Source organism: Cajanus cajan, chromosome 4 (assembly GCF_000230855.2).
Source record: "Cajanus cajan strain Asha chromosome 4, NIPB_CcT2T_4, whole genome shotgun sequence".
Classification (NCBI taxonomy): domain Eukaryota; kingdom Viridiplantae; phylum Streptophyta; class Magnoliopsida; order Fabales; family Fabaceae; genus Cajanus; species Cajanus cajan.
Genome location: NC_138520.1, coordinates 17,127,473 through 17,139,890, shown reverse-complemented (window position 1 = coordinate 17,139,890; position 12,418 = coordinate 17,127,473).

Below are 12,418 nucleotides of genomic sequence, written 5' to 3'. Positions count from 1 at the left end.
ATACCAAATTTTAATTCTTTTTTAAAAACTATTAACTTTATTGTTAAAATAGGTCACCTCAAAATCTAAATCACCATAAGTTTTATTGACATCAAATTTTTAAAATTTAAAATATATATTAATCATTTTTGGGTTATATTATGTTTTAAGATAAAAACTAATTATACATTTAAAATTTTTTACTATTCACTCTCAGAAACAAGTATGAAGGTTCCAATAACTCCCTTTTTACTGGAACAAAGAGTCCCCTTATAACACGCCATTTTTCATAATATATATATATATATATATATATATATATATATATATATATATATATATATATATATATGAGGAGGTTTATAATTACATCGATGTAACTTTTACTAAGTATTACACCGCTCAATAACTTTATATTAAATGCAAATTTTGTAAATCCAACCATTAGATTGAAAGTTCATATCATTTTATACGTGTATATCAAATTTTGTTAAAATTGAACAATAACTTGAAGGTAATCAAAATGTTCATATTTTAGTGTATTTTGAAATGAATATATTATGTTAATTTTGTTTTATACAAATGAAGTATCAAATCATCTTGGATTAATATAAAATTTTGTATATATGATCAAAAAGATATGAACTTTCAATTTAACGGTTGGATTTACAAAATTCGCATTTAATATAAAGTTATTTAGCGGTGTAACACTTAGTAAAAGTTATATCGGTGTTATTATAACCTCCCTCATATATATAATATTTTATTAATAATTTTGGTATTTTTATTTTTATTAATAGGATTTGTTAAGTATTTATTTAATTATTTAATGTATTTTAGAATATAAAGTGTATTATCATTTTTTTTATTAAAATGTTTTATTTTATTAAATTAAAAGGCGAGAAAATTAGTAACTAAGGTAAAGTGTTTTAATTGGAGGGCTAAAGAGAGATTAAGGTTTTTAAAAGAACAATTTTCTAATCAGACCCTTTTAAGCTTTTATTTTATGTACTTTCTTTAGAGCTTAGAGAATATGAGCAAAAAGGAAACCACCTCAGAGTCTCACATCTGTTATCTAGTGCTTACCTAGGTAAGGGGAAGTGAGAAACCTCACTTTGGATGTAGGATTATATGTTGGATAGTGGGATTAGCCCCCTAGTCTTGTATATGTTGTATGTTTATGCATGAAGGGTTTCCCCAAATGCGTCTACTTCGCCTCTTGTTCTTATACATTCCCAGTGCAATGAATTGTTTGAATGATTAATCAATTATATGTTTTGAATTGTAATTGTATGATCTAAGGTCCTTCTAGGTCCCCATAGGGAACCCTAAAGGAATGCATTGATAATTGTATGAGGAGATTGCTTTGATAGGTAATTGTATGCATGAATTATGTTGTTTAAAATGATTATTACATAATTTGGAATGTTTTTACCGATTAGATGTTCTCTTTTGATGAATTCTAGTGATGGAACGAGTTTCGAGGTCCAAAAAGTCAAAAATTGCACGATCAGGTTCTGTTACGGGTGTGACCGGTGAGTCATGTTTGTGATTGATCAGTCATCGTCATAGGCATGATCGATGAGTCATGGTCATGAATCATTTGGATCTCGACCCTTTGGATTTCACCGAGCTAGTCACGAGTGTGACTTATTAGTCATAGGCATGATCGATGTCACGACTATGATCCATGAGTCATGGTTGTGACCCATACTGATGCTAATGTTTCTCATTTTTTCTTGTCTTCTTTGATTTTTTTTCTTTTCCTTTATTACTTGAGATAAGTTGTGTTCATCAATTTGAGATACTATATATGATACTTTATACTTGTGTATGAACCATGTATGAAATGGATGATGTATTACCTTGTGATCTGGATACTACCTTTTTACTAATGATTAGCTTATGTATTCGAGAATGTACATGAGTTCTATGATGTGATATGAGGAATATATGATATATGAATGTAATGCATTGAGTTTTTCTGACATACATCATATGAATAAAAGTATTCTTAAGGGTACAATAAGGAATACATCATTAAGGAAATCCCCCTTGTGTAAAATCTTGGGGATCAATCCTTACGGATAGCTTGATTTGGGAAAACCCCAGTCTTATACTCATGTGCATGGGACATATCTTGCGCGACTTATCTATCTCGACCAAACTTTGGTAGTATTTTCTCCTAGTGAGAGTGCATAGATAGTGTGACCTGACATGTACTCCTAGGCTACTCTACCTGTATTGCAAGTGGCAATGCACAAGTGTGATGTGTGATGTTTTTACTGGTGCCACATGCATGATAATATGTAGTCTATGTTCATTGCATGATGCATTATAATGTATCTATTATTGTTTATTATGTTATAACTAAATAAGTGTCATGATAATGTTTATCTATGTATGTTATTCCTTGTTGTATGCCTTATTTGTGTTTGACTATCTGATTTGCATTCTTGCACCGTGAGCCAGAGTGAAGTATTTCTCACTCCCTTTACTTTGTGTTATTTTCCTTGTTTGTTATGTAGGTGATCCTTAACAAAGGTTGAAGATGTTGGTGATGAGGCTTAGGCTTCAATGTTGGGTTTTGCTCTAATAGGACATGTGATATTGGGGCATAGCTAGGACTAGATTAGAAGGATATTCTATTAAATTATTTTGGACATATTAAATTTATTTTCTTGCAATTTCATTTGGTTATGTTAGTTTTTTTACATTAAAAATGTGATACTTTCTATCTAAACATGTTTGGTATATTTTTAAAGAATTATGTTATTCAAATTCTATTAATTATATGTTATGGTATGTGGGGTTAAGGGTGTCACATTTAGGGGTATCAAAGCCTGATTGATTTAAACCAGTCGTGTGTGTTGTGTGTCTATTTGCATTTTCATGCATTATCTGATTGTGTATTTGTTATGTCTTAAGTTATAGTTAATATGTTGTTATTGTTGTGTGTCAAAGTTATAGCTAGTAGGAATGATTGCATTATTGTTAACGTTTTTCTAGTGTTAGTAAATACTATTAGGACTGATAGAGCTAGAGATCGATGCTCCTACTAATTAGAGCATTTTTAGCGTATCCATCCACCTTCTTTCAAAGGAGGATATGACCTAAAAGGTTCAATGATCTGGTTGATCAAGATAAAGAAAATTTTCAAGGCAATGAAATGCTCTAAGGTGACCTTGGCTACCTTTTCGCTGACATTTGATGCTTACTTCTAGTGGGAAAATCCTTGCAAAGAATTATGGCTAAAGCAACACTGGTCAACTAGGATAACATCAAAAGGGTTTTCCTTTAGAAGTATTTCCCTGATGATGAGGAGTTAGAAAGAGGTGGAATTCCTTGAGCTAAAACAAGTGGATGGTATAGTTGTTGAATATGTCGCTAAGTTTGATGAGCTTGTCTACTACTGTTCTCACTACCATTGTGAGGGTGGTGAAAGGGCTAAGTGCATCAAATTTGTGAATGGCATTCATCTTGATGTGAAGACAACAATCAACTACCAAGAGATCTACCACTACCCAATGCTTGTGAACAAGTGTAGAATCTACAGTCATGACAACCGTGCACGCATTAATTGCTACAAGGGAGGTGGTCATGTTCATGATGAGAGATTTGGTGGTCAAAGTAGGAGTAAGCCTTATTCCACTCTTGCCAAGTTTCAAGGGAATCATGCTAGAGGTAGTGGAAGCAAATATGTTGTTGGAGGATCTTCTGTGAGTGGAATTACAAGTGTAGAAGGCTCTATTTCTACACTAGCCAATAGCTGCGAGAAGTGTGGGTGACATGGGCATGAGCACTACAACTGTCCTAACAAGGAGATCACACATTTCAACTACAAAGGCAAGGGCCATATTAGTACTCATTGTTTGTAGTCGTCGAAGCCACATATAGCTAGAACTAGTTCTCAATTTGAATGTCTAAAAGCTACAAGAAGAGTATTTGCTCTCAATTTGAATGTCTAATACAAGGTATTTGTTTCATAGATGACAATCCTTTTTTTGTATTATTTGATTATGGTGTAACCATTCTTTTATTTTTCTTTCTTGTTTCCAAAAATTGAAATTACTCATGTCTTGCTTGAATTATGATCTGATTGTGGTCCCATAAATACTTCTAGTATTTGTCTTAAGTGCCCCATTTTTATTTCTAAAAAGCAGTTTCTAGTTGACCTTATATATTTGCCTCTTAGTCAACTAGATATCATTCTTGGAATGGACTGGTTATCTTCCTATCATATCCTAATAAACTATTTTGAAAAATCTATTTATTTCGGAAAGAGTAAAAGTGTGGAATTTTTAAGTGCTAATAAAATAAAAACATGTTTAAAAGAAAATGATAGGGTATACATGATTCTTACCTAGTTGAAACTTGAGAAAGACAATGTATTTAGTAATATCCCCTTAGTGAGTGAGTTTCTTGAGGTTTTTTTCTAAGGATATGTTTAGCTTACAACTTGAGAGAGAGATTGAGTTTTCCATATATTTAGTTCCTAGTATTGTACCCATATCTATCGCACCTTATAGGATGTCCCTAAGGAGTTAGTAGAGCTTAATTAAGAAATAAATAGAAGAGCTTCAGGAAAAATAGTTCATTAAGCCTAGTGTGTCATTATGGGGAAGACTTGTATTGCTAGTGAAAAAGAAAGATGGGAGTATGAGTTTGTGTGTAAACTATTTCTAGCTTAACAAAGATACCATTATGAATAAATATCCTTTGTATAGGATAAATGACCTTATGGACCAGTTACTTAGGGCTTGTGTGTTTAAGATAGATTTGAGATCGTGTTAGTACCAAATTTGGGTGAAGTTTGAGAATATTTCAAAGACTACTTTTAGGACCTATTATGGGAACTATGAGTATTTAGTTATGCCTTTCAATGTGACTAATGCACTCAAAGTATTCATGGATTACATGAATATGATCTTCCACACATACCTTGATAGGTTTGTAGTAGTCTTCATAGATGACATCCTTATATATTCTAAGACTAGGAAAAACGTATTGAGCATCTTAAAATATTGTTGTAGGCCCTTATGTCATGTGACTTCTGAGGGATGAATGGTTATAGATCATTCTAAGGTAGAAATTTTTTTATAGTGGAAAAGACCTAAGTCGATTTTTTAAATTGGAAGTTTCCTAGGATTATTTGGGTATTATAAGAGGTTTAAGGAGGGTTTTTTAAATTAGTTTTGCCTTTAACCAAATTGACTAGGAGGTACCAGCCTTTTGTGTGGGACTTTAAGTATGAGGAGAGCTTTTAGGAGCTGTTAAAAGGAGATTAACTAATGCATCTGTTTTAGTTTCACCTGACCCTAGTGAGACCTTTTTAATGTATTTTGATGCATCAAAGATGGGTTTAAGGGTGTGGTTATACAAAAGGGGAAGGTAGTAGCTTATACATCTAGGCAGTTGAAAACCCATGAACATAAATACCTTATTCATGATATAAAGTTAGTTGTCATAGTTTTTGTTTTAAAGTTATGGAGGCATTACCTATTTGGATCTAGGTTGACGTGTTTAACGACCATAAGAGCGTTAAGTACCTTTTTTACCAGAAAAATCTTAATATGAGACAACAAAAATGGTTACAATTTCTTAAGGACTATGATTTTGAGCTTAGTTATCACCTTGGTAAAGTTAACACTATCAGAGCAATCCCATGATTCAACTATTGGCACCTTGAATGCCACTCATGTCCTAATCTTCCTCACCTAAAAACAACCATAAAACATACGATGAGAAAAGAAAACATCTATATGAAAAGCACAATAGGAACTTGATCACATGAAAAAATCTCAATTTAATATAATATGCAAACACAATATCCATCATTCAAACATTCTCAACATCATAAACACTAAATCAAACCATTTCATTATCTCATCACAAATCATATATACACCGTGTCACACATCCAGCATTGTATCATGCATAGGCCCATGCTGACACATCACATGTCCAGCATCATGCCACGCACACGACTATGCCAATGCATTTTGCTACCAGCATCGAATCATGCACACGACCGTACCGACGCATCACACATCTAGTACCATGTCACGCATAGATCGTGCCCAAACATCACATAACCAGTATCGTATCAAGCATCACACCAAATTTGCAATTCAATCCAATATCTCAACACAAACCAATATTTCCACATGAACTAAAAGAATCATACACATCTTATAATTCATAGCTAATTTACATCACATCCAACATTCAACAAAACATACGTATTAACCCATAAAAAATTAGCAAATACATCATAAATCTACAATATCCATTCAGACTCGTGCCCAACGAAATTACAATTTTTCCCGACATGAGCTCAACCTAAGAGCTCCTTGTTACACCCTTATAGTTTAATAATGTAATTAAATTAAGGAAATAAATTTTTCAACACTGGTAAAAGAGTTCACATAAAAACCTTCACAAATGTTCTTCAATATAAAATGATCCAAAATGATTGAAAATGAACATTGGGAAAATAAAATGTAAGAGTTTACAAATTGTTTTTAAAGTAATAAGTACAACTCCAAATCCATATAAAAATCCATGTCCTAGAAATCCTCTTCCCTGATGTCACAATATCAGAGCATACCTAAAATTCAACCGTTGGCATTCTAGATGCCACTCATAGTTGGATCTTCCTCACCTAAAACATCCACAATTGCACGGTGAGAAAAGAAAACATCTATATGTAAAGCACACAAGGAAAAACACAACATAATCTTACCATAACTCACCAATTAATGAAGTATTTACAAGCATATCCATACATTCTAATTCTATCAATCATGCATCATATTCACATCACAATTTCACAATCACACCAGTCTATCACAAATCTTGTAATTAACACTATTCCAATGATCATGCCACCTCAAGGTCGTGCCACTCTAGACATAAGTGATACGTATTAATTGCCTCACTCATCTCACACTATACCAAGGCACGCCATCCCTGTAGCATCACTTACCCAGGGTCGTCTCATCCCTGGTCGTATGTGTGAGGAACCAAAATCACATCACAATCACAATCATCACAAATCTTACTATGTCAAGGTCATGCTACCTTTCAGCCTAGGTACGTGCTCACCCCTGACATAACACTGTGCTAAGGTCACGCTACCCTTTTAGTAGCCTAGGCTCGTGCTCACCCTTGACATAACATTGTGCCAAGCTCACGCTACCCTTTTAACAGCCTAGGGCCGTGCTCACCCCTGGTCATCAATATGAGGATCCACAATCACGTCCCATTCACATTCCACACATCTCATTTCATAACTCAAATTCCATATTAGATACAGATAAGTCCACACAATATAATGATTCATATACCCATCAAGCAATTCACCATGAATACATATCTATAACAATAATATAACAATAATATTTATAAATTAATATAAAACCAATTAATTCACCAATTTAATACAATATTAAATCAAATAGTAAAACCTGTAATTTTTCCAAAACCTATCTCACAGGCACTTTTCTACAATTTCGTTCTCTCTCCCAGATCATCATTTTCACAAATTAAATATATATTTCTAATCCTCAATACATACAGAAGCTAATGGGATCATGAATTCCTCAAACAGAAATAATTATAAAATTTCCTATAAACCTAACCGATTCTTCCTCTACACAGTTCTCTCATGTAACTCTACATAAAAATAATTCCTTTTTCCCCCGTACCTCGATAAGTAGTAGCTGAAACTAAAACAGAGATCTCCTTGTCTCCTCCTCTGAGTGCCTCTCGGTCTTTAGAGAGTGTAGAAGGAAAAGAAGAGAATGTAGAAGAAAGAGGTCAGAACTGAAAAGTGTGATTTTTGGGAGTGCTAGAGCGCTCTATTTATAGGCATCAGGCATCGCTGGAACAACCTGTTTCAAATCCAGAACGGCCCATTCTGGACTCTGACGGCATGTGTAAAATTTCACATCCAGAACAACCTGTTCTTAAACCAGAACGACCTATTCTGGAGTTGCATTTAACCCATAACGTCCATATTTGGAACGACCTGTTCCCAATTAGGTTATAGGCATTTTTGGTTGTTTGGAACGTCCCGTTCCAATTTGGGAACACCCTGTTCCCATCTAAGATTTGTAGGCAATTTTAGTATTTTGGAATGGCTCGTTCCAGTTTGGAAACGGTTCGTTCTGGACTACTAAATCACCCTCGTTTTAGTAGTTTGGAACGACTCGTTTTGGGCTACTAAATCACCCCTATTGGGCTTTGGGCCTTCGTACAATCTGTGAAAATCAGGCTGTTATAATTCTCCCCTTTTTTTAGAAATTTCGTCGCCGAAATTCACCTAAAAACAGAAATGGGTAGACTCCTAACATCTTGCTTTCTAACTCCCATGCAACCTCACTACCTTACTGACGTACAACTCTAACAATCGCACCAAGGAATATCTATTATCAACGAGGGTAAGGCAAGTAAGCTTGGTGATTCTATCCACTATAACCCAAAAAGAATCAAATTTCATAATCATCTTAGGAAAACTTACAACCAAAGTTTATCTACACACCATCTCACTTCCAGAATGGGACGTCTAAAGGTTGTAAAAGTCTTAAAGACTTCTAGCATACTAAACACGAGTACACAAATTCCTCTACTCCTCTCTTCACCTTAGGCCACTACGCTTCCGCTGCGCCACTTTGATACATCTTAGTAGCTCCTAAATGAATGCTAAGAGTATTCTTATGTCCCTTTTCTAAGATCATCTTCCTTAATTCGAGATTACTAGGAACCCAAATTTTGTTCTTGCACCTCGAAACAATGTCAATTCCTACTTAGAAAAAGTTATCTATACCCCTACCAATCTTCTCCACATGGTTCACTAAGAAAGGATCTGACTCTTGGTTTCTCTAATCTCATTCATTAACTCAGTATTCACTTTCAACATAATCAATTCAATGCTTCTAAGGATAATCTCACACGCCAAGCTTTAAGTCTCTAAACTCTTCAATCAAATTCAACCTTTAAATCATAAAAACGATAGATGAATGATCATCCTACTCAAGGCATCTGCCACAATATTAGCTTTACTTCTATGACCCTCTCCAAAGATCAAACACCTAAGCATAAGTTCACTGGGTTCACATACTTGGTCTGAGAGTCTTACTACTCCATCTATACCAAAGGCAAACTCTTATATATTACCTTGTCTTATAACTTCATATCTTGTCACCAAAATGAATCAACTAATTATGCTTCTCCAATTTCTTTCAACGATCCCTTGTTACTCAAGACATACCTAGTTTTACACTACTAGGAGTAATCTCACAAGTCAAACTAAAATCCCCAATTTGAGCAAAAGATTCATCTCTCTAATCACAAGGGAAGATAAATATAAAGGTTTCCTACTCAAAACATCAGTCACCATATTGACTTTATCCAGTTAACAACTAAGATTAAAATCCTAGTCCTTAAGAAATTCCAACTATCTCCTTTGTCTCATATTTAACTCCTTCGGGTCAAACAAATATTTAAGGTTCTTATGATCACTAAATACCTCAAGCTTAGAATCATATCGGTAGTGTCTCCAAATCGTAGAATAAATATTACAACTGCTAACTTAAGGCAATGGGTAGGTAATTCCTCTCATGAATTTTCAATTGCCTAGAATCATAAGCTACAACTTTTCCTTCTTACATCAAAACTCCACCCAAACCTATCTTAGAAACATCAACGTATACCACAAAAAACTTACTAAGATCGTCCAATGCTAACACGGGTGCACTAGTCAATCTTTCCTTAAGAATTTGGGAACCTAATCTCTCATTTGCCATCCCACACAAAGGCAACTTCTTCCTAGTCAATCTAGTCAAAGGTAAATATATATTAGAAATTCACTCAATAAATCTCCAATAACAATGAACTAATCTAAGAAAACTTCTAACCTCACTAACTGACTTAGGTATTTCCCACTTAAGCACAACTTCTACCTTAAATAGATCTATATTATATCTCCGCTAGAAATTACAGGACCTAGAAAAATCACTTCATACAATCAAAAATCATACTTAGATAATTTAGCCTAAATCTATCTTGGATACTTCTTCATCCTCATCTCCAATATGATGATATCACACCCTAAGGTTAATCTTACTAAACACATAAACACTCGCTAATTAATCCATAAGGTCATCTATCCTCATATCAACATACATGCATATCAAATCATATTAGAATACTTACTTTAAACCTTCATATATAACATCCATAAGCATGTACGAATCAATCACCATTTACACCATATAGCATGTACATGAACCATCCTTATCACATAGAATCATACCATCTTAAACAACCTCTCAATGACAACAGCTCAGAACATCGTATCCAAATCAGTTTTTATCCTTGCTATGCCTAACAATTCAAAAACACATCATGACAACATACACCTCCCTTCAACAACTGTCAAAGCAAACGACACACAGAGAATTATACTCATCCAAATGATCTCAAACCTATTTCAAAGAAAGATAAGAGAATAATGTACAACTCTTATGAATACATAAGATTCTAAAAAGATCATTTTCTTAGCTAAAAATTCAAAAACCACAACAAATATATTCAGCGCTTACAACTAGACTTCTGATCACCAAAACAGTTATAACTGGAGTTCTAGACCTCCGTTTTACTTGATTCCAGTTCTATTAGAAAGATAACGTCCAAGGCTACAACTTTTCTGAAGACTACAAAATCTAATTCTGTCAATACGATACTCATACTGGTACAACAAAACTGCAGCAAAAATATCCCCTACACCATACAGCAATAGTGTACTAACATCCCACAAAATACCTCAACCATTCCAAACTCACACCTCAAACTCATATCGAAGCTTCCCACTAAAATCCTAAACCCAAAACAACTCACATATTCATCACAAAAAACTTAGAAAATAAAAATCACATGCTACCTAAACCATAAAAGGTTAACATGCAAGCACCAATTCCTGAAATCATCAACACTTCAATCTCTCCTTAAGAATACCAAAACTCCAATTCTCAACATACAACCTCCTTGGATTCCATAGCTACAACTATAGATTTCAGAAACTCCACCAATCGTAAACTCTACTCGACAAATCAATGTCTCACCCATATCCAAGGTTCTAATAGTTCTAGTTGGTTAGCACAAGGCTTCGTCCACTACTATTGGTACATATGCTCGCAACACGAGCGATACCACTCAACCACTACTTCTTACATAAGAAAGAAGTATCAAAACAAATAAGCAATCATGAATATCATCAACTAAGCTATATCATGTCTTTTAGCCAAATTCTAAGAAAACAATACACAAGTAAGCACAACACTAACAACACAAGGGAAACACATCATCATCATCATTATCCTCATCATAAAGCAAAACAATGTTAGAGTACACACAATTAAATAACAACAAACATAATCAATCCTCATACTAGCATATCAATAAGTTCCACAATCAATTCATTCCATCATTCATCTACCAAACAAGTATAGTAGACTCATAACTCACAACCGATTGGATCGACCTGCCCTGATACCACTAAATGTTACACCCTTACTACCCCAACACATATAGCGTAATAATGTAATTAAATTAAGGAAATAAATTTTTCAACACTAGTAAAATGGTTCACATAAAAACCTTCACAAATGTTCTTCAATATCCAAAATGATTGAAAATGAACATTTACAAATTGTTTTTAAAGTAATAAGTACAACTCCAAATCCATATAAAGATCCATGTCCTAGAAATCCTCTACCCCGATGTCACAATATCAGAGCATACCCACAATTCAACCGTTGGCATTTTAGATGTCACTTATAGCCGGATCTTCCTCACCTAAAATATCCATAATTGCACGGTGAGAAAAGAAAACATCTATATGTAAAGCACACAAGGAAAAACACAACATAATCTTATCATAACTCATCAATTAATGAAGTCTTTACAAGCATATCCATACATTCTAATTCTATCAATCATGCATCATATTCACATCACAATTTCACAATCACAGCAGTCTATCACAAATCTTGCAATTAACACTAAGCTAATGATTACGCCACCTCAAGGTTGTGCCATTATAGACATAAGTGATACGTATTAATTGCCTCACTCATCCCACACTATGCCAAGGCATGCCATCCCTGTACCATCACTTACCTAGGATCGTTTCATCCCTGGTCATATGTGTGAGGAACCACAATCACAATCATCACAAATCTTACTATGTCAAGGTCACGCTACCCTTCAGCCTAGGGTCGTGCTCACCCTTGACATAACATTGTGCCAAGGTCACGCTACCCTTTTAGCAGCCTACGGCCGTGCTCACCCCTAACATAACATTGTGCCAAGGTCACGCTACCCTTTTAACAACCTAGGGTCGTGCTCACCCCTGGTCATCAATATGAGGATCCCC